Raw genomic sequence first — 6000 nt, forward strand, 5'->3', positions numbered from 1 at the left:
ACCCGCACCAGCTCTCGCGGGGCAACTGGGAGCCCATCGGCAGGGGGCGCTCGCTCCACACGGGGTGCGGCACCGGACTGCGGGTGGACTTGGACGTGTAAAACCGCGTGTGTCCCTCCAGGGTGATCTTCTGTGCGCTTCCCTGTCCTGGATGATTGCATGCTTTGCATATGATGATTCTCACGGTGAAACCATTATCATAGAGAGAGAGGCCACGCTTTGTTCTCAAGCAGTTAGAGCTGCAGCTTCATCTCACTCAACTGCATTATTTTCTCCATAGGCTTAATTCATATTATGGGCTCACTTCAACCCTTTGCAAAATGTCAACGTTCCGCAACTTCTTGCTCTGAATCTGTTTCTCCACATTGCTTTGTTCACTAATATAACTTTCTCTTCCTTTTCTTGTGGTACTGGAAATAAACAGTAGGACTTTCTTTAAATATGCTGACTTAATATGACCTCAAAGTACTAACGAGCTTGAATAGCATTTTTTTTTTTTTTTTCTGCAAAACCCAACATTCTCTTTCTGGTCAGTGGCACCTTATGAAGTTAGGTGTTTGTTACTGAATCTCCTTACCAGTGCTGGCAGATCTCCTTCGAGAGAGCCGTCTGTGGGGAGCATCACTCACCAGCCCCGCCTCCACACTGAACCCACTCCAGGCTTCTGCTGCCGTCCCCACCCCTCTGGATGTTGTAGTCAGTGACTAAGCGCAGGACACATCTGCCTCCCTGGGCAACTTTGGGGATCCCCCAGTGACCTGGGGACTTGCTCCGTCTCCACCACACTCGCTCAAACCCGATCTGTTGGCCTCTCCTGCCTCTGCTCTCTGACGTGCATGGTCAGAAGACATTTCCTGCCTGTGCCCGGTGACCCCTTTTTGTTATAGGCATTTTCTCTAGTAGACTCTTTTGCTCTTTCAATCTCATCAGGACACTTGCTCCATGGAGAACCCCAAGTGGCACAGTATCATATGCTAAAAGCGTATTATTACTGGAGCAAATTTTCACAAGTAAATATTACTAACCCACATTTTATAGTGATAGAATTATTTCAACTTTGAAGTGTAGGACCAAAATTTGAATTTGGTTCTTTGTGGTTCCAAATTGGATCCTCTTTAAACTCCACAACAATAGATAACTTCGGTCCCTTTCAAAAATAACAAATGATGCATGATGACTTCATTATTTTTGTAGGCAAAAAATATTATGTATGGACATGCATATCCATACCTACCCAAATAACATCCTATACTGATTCTAATTTGACCAACAATGTACAAATGATCTGTCCCAATCTTAACTACCTGACCGCAGTGATGAAAGCTTGCAAGAGCATAGAAATCTGAACAAAACGTAAAGTACAGATATCTCTTACATAGGTTTCTAAAGTAATTTTACATCATTGCTGTACCACTGCTAAGAGATTTACAGTTTTATCTACTGGGACATATACCAGAAATATTAAGGCATTTCAGCCCTTAAGCAAGCTGGAAAGACTTGCAATAACTACCCCAAAACATGTACTGAACTCCTGACTCGTAGGGCCTCACAATGTAAAAGTATGAGATTCTGACTTTAGGGAGCAAAGATCCTCATTAAAGTAAGTTATGATGAAGTGACATTTTTATACCTGGAATGACTGTGTAAGAACACAACGAATTTTCCACCCTTCATAATCTGGCGAATTTCCTTAAAAGGAACAGCAGAGTTCTGCCTCCAGATCAACAGAGTTGGTGGCAGTGCTCAAACACCAGACTCTCCACCATTAATGACTCCTCGCAAACGAGCAGGCGAGTACCCCGGTGTCAGGCCTGCGTGCGAGCGGCTGGTTCTTTGATAAACGAGAGACCACTCTCTCTTTGATTCAGCCAAGTTTATAAGCCATGATTAATACGTTCCCTGTTCAAGAATGCTAATACCTTCTAGAAGAAGAAAATGGAGGGACAAGCCAATGCGCAGTCAGAATTCACATCCCAGCCTTTTAGCCGGGGGGAAAAAAAAATGTGCCCCTGTGTTGGTAGCAGTTACATAGGAATTTTATTATGTCAGGCAAACATTTCAAAACCCCAGCTGAAGTGGGAGGGAGGAGTCGAAGTGGGATCACAGCCAGGGCGGCTGGGAAGGTTCCACGGCCTGCGAATGACTGCAGCCGGGCAGCACTGGCCCATTAACCGGGACGGAAGCGTTTCACTGTTTCCAAGCAATGAAAAATAGTGAGCCCTGCTTTGCAGAATGAGCACTGATGCACTAGTCCCTATCCATTAACTAGAAATAACGTGCATGGGTCTTCTGTGACCTCAGTGACCACGTGCACGGGAGGCTGCTGGTCAGGACCCTGGGGTCAATGTCTTACAGCAGAACCCCCCCCTGTTCAGCACAATCCCCCCTGGCACCTGAGGCCTCTGTTAGTCCTGAAGGGACCCTTGGGGACCACCCTCACCTACTTCTTTTCAGCCTGGGACAGCTCATGTACTTTCCCCAGGTCAATGGTCATAGCCATTTTAGTTGTTCTAGACAGTTTTTCAGACTCTGAATTTCCTATTCTTTCCCACACCAATTATTAAAACAAGATCAACCATGATAAGTCATCCATTATTGGGAAAAAGTCACTGAAGCATTTAGGAGTAAAGACGACACATGATGGGTGGAACTTACTCTGAAGTAGTTAAGAAAAAAGAAACAGTAAAATATTAATGTTTGAGGATTCTGGGTACAAGATATCTCATAACCCTGTACCATGTTGTACTTTGCCCGTAAGTCTTTAATTTGCAGGAATGACTTTTATCAAGTCTGCAGCCAATAACTTTTCTCTGATGATTCAGAAAGGGCCCCAAACCCTGTAGGACCTGGCCTCTGTACCAGTACATACACTGCGGATTGCTGTGCGGAACTGCAAAATGTGGTGTAGAGGAAGGAAGAAATACTATTAAAGATTATCTGATGTTTATCAAGGATTTCCAAATCATATTTGTATATTGTGACCTTTGTTTTTATAAAGAAATATCACTGCTTTGCTACACATTAGTACTCCAGCTACTCTAAGTAGAGTAAAAGATGTGTTGAGTATACGCCAGACTTTATGCTAGAAACTTCAGTTAATTTCATATGTAATCCCACCAGAGTTCTGTGAGACACCTGAGCCTTAGCCCATTTCACAGAGGAGGACCAGGAGTGTTACAGAAGTAACTTTCTCCAGGTCACAGACATCCCACAATAAACCAGGTTGCAAACACAGTTGTTTTTCTTTATGTTGAAGCTCTAGACAGGATGCCATTACAACATAAGGGACGTGGCTGCCATGCCACACCTCGAGAGATATTCGCCCTGGGAAGAGATGGTTGGGTGGTCATGATGTGATCTCTGCATGGGCTCATCTCTGGAATGATTGGCAGGATTTAGATACACAGTATAAGCTGTATTGTATTTGTTGTTTCTTTCTCTCTCCCGCTCTCTCTCTCTCTCTTTGTTGTTTTGTTTTATTTCGTTTTTTGGTTTTTGGGATTTTTTTTTATACTGGTGATTGAACCCAGGGATGTCCTTTTATTATTTTTTTATAACAGCAGCTCTTTTTAAAATTTTTTATTTTCAAACAGGGTCTCATTAGGTTGCTTAGGACCTCACTAAGTGATTGAATCTGGCTTTGAACTTGCCCCATTAAGTTTCTACTGGTTAAAAAAACAATGGCGATAATCAGACCCAGTTTTCACAATGAGAGAGAAAAGTTAAATGAGGCGAAGGCAGGAATGAACCCTGCAGCGTAGGACTAGAGTCAGACATGGGTGTGAACTTGAGTTTATTCTCACCTGTTTGTATGGTACATGCAGGGACCACAGGCATGTGTGCACGGGCTGGAACACAGGCCTAGTCAGTAAGAACATGGCAGGAAACGTGGGCTCCCCACTCTGCTGGATCCTAGTTGATACTCAGCATGCAACCGAGGTCGTAGGCCACCAGAAGATTTTAAATGAAAGTTTGACACTGTGCAGCTAAAAGGAAGATGGTCATTTTAGCTCTGAGAAATTTGTTTAAAGAATAAAATACAGGGGGCTGGGGCTGGGGCTCAGTGATAGAGTGCTTGCCTAGTATGTGTGAGGCCCTGGGTTCCATCCTTTGCACCACATAAAATGAAATAAAATTATTAAAAACAAAAAAAGAACAAAATACAATTGTCCCTGGCCAGCATGGGCTCTAAACATGGGCGGGTCAATCACAGCAGAGAAGGACTTTGATGACAAATTATTCAGGGACTGAAGTATTCTTATTTGCAGAGGCGATTCATGCTTGATAATTTTGATTATCATTACTTGAGCTTCAAAGGACTCCAGGATGGTGAGTTGCCCAATTAACACAGCAAACGTATCTTCAAGCCATCAAGCACTTTCCATGGGGTGGTTATTAGGCACAAAGAGAAGATTCAATCAAAGAGCCTTGCTCATCAGGTCACCTCGGCTAGAAAGGAAGCTGAGTCTTGAAACTTTATTTCAAAGTAGGTGGTCATTTGCAAATGCTTATTGGAGTGTCCCACAAGTGCTAAGTGCTAAGATAAAAGAAAGGAAAGACCGATGCTGAGAAGCTGCGAGAAGCTGGGCATCCGAGGTCACAGGGACCCGGCCGAGAAGGCAAGCAGCAGGACTTCTTTTTGGGGGAGTGATAGCAGGGTGATGGGAACTAAGGACGTGCCAGTTAGGACCTCCAGCTGCCTTTACTGTATCGAACTTAGAAATGAGGTTGGTTGCAGCCAACAGTGCTGCGCACCCTACTCTCTGACTTTGTCCAGCGGTGTCACCTACAGATAACGACGTGCACTCATTCTAGCCATGTCCTTCCGTGTTAGCCTTATGAAGAGGGCTCCTCAAGGGCTTCAATACTCAGCTAGTGGAGAGTGCGACTGTGTGGTACCAGGAAGCTCAAAGAAAACATCCTAACAGGCTATTTTGAGCTGATAAAACCTTAACTTTGAACACATAGATTAACTGTTTCCCTTCTACTCCAACCTCACGTTTTATGTTTCTGATGTCATAATTTATGCACGTTAGATAGCTTGACTTAGCCCTTCCGAAATGTAAGCATGTATCAAAATGCTTACGTAGTATGTGGTACTACATAAATATAGATAGAATTTACTTGTCAACTCAACATAAGTGAATAAATAAGTACAGATGGTCCCCATTTATAATGGTTCAACTTATAATTTTTCAACTTCACAGTGGTATGAAAGTGATATACATTCAGTAGAAACCAGACAGCCAGTGTGGAACTGTAATCACGTCCTGGGCAGTATAATGCCCTCCTGCAAAGCCAGGTGACAGCAGCTGAGAGTCAGCCACAGGATCATGCAGGTCGCCGGATCCTCTGCCGTGGACTGCGGAGCGAAGCTGTGCTGTCCCATAGGTCAGGTGAATTACATGTGTTTTCTACTTGGGGTGTTTTCGACCTGGGATGAGCTTACCAGGGTGTCATCCCACCATAAGCCTAGGAGCATCTGTGAGTAGTAAGTACGTGATTTGCCAATGTGTACAGTTAATGATGCTCGAGGTGATATGTATGTATTTATGGTTAAAAACGAAAAAAAAGTTACATAACACAGATCGACCCTCTTATCAATGTGAGGTGCTATTTTGAGCCTCCCTGGGTTGTTTGTTTGTTCTTCGTGTTCTTGTGTTTGTTCTTTGTGTTCTTGTGTTTGTTCTTTGTGTCTGGTTTTGTGAAAACAAGATGTAGTACATCGAAGCATGCTTTCGTCCTTGACCTGGAGTTGGGGAGTCGCATTCAAATCCCTCCACAACGGGCCCAGCTTTTCACTCTGGTTAAAGCAACGCTGTAGCCTGGATGCCACGGGCGATGTGACCCTGAGAGGCGGGCAATGTCTGCTGGACACTTGGAATTTCTCCTAGACACTGAGCTTCTCTGACCAGGAGGGTCCAGAGAAGTCACACACCCAGGTTTGCAGGGAAAGTCTCACAATATTGAAAGACAGACCCATCCAGGGTTCTCCTTACT

The sequence above is a fragment of the Sciurus vulgaris genome (assembly GCF_902686455.1).
Source record: "Sciurus vulgaris genome assembly, chromosome: 4".
NCBI lineage: Eukaryota > Metazoa > Chordata > Mammalia > Rodentia > Sciuridae > Sciurus > Sciurus vulgaris.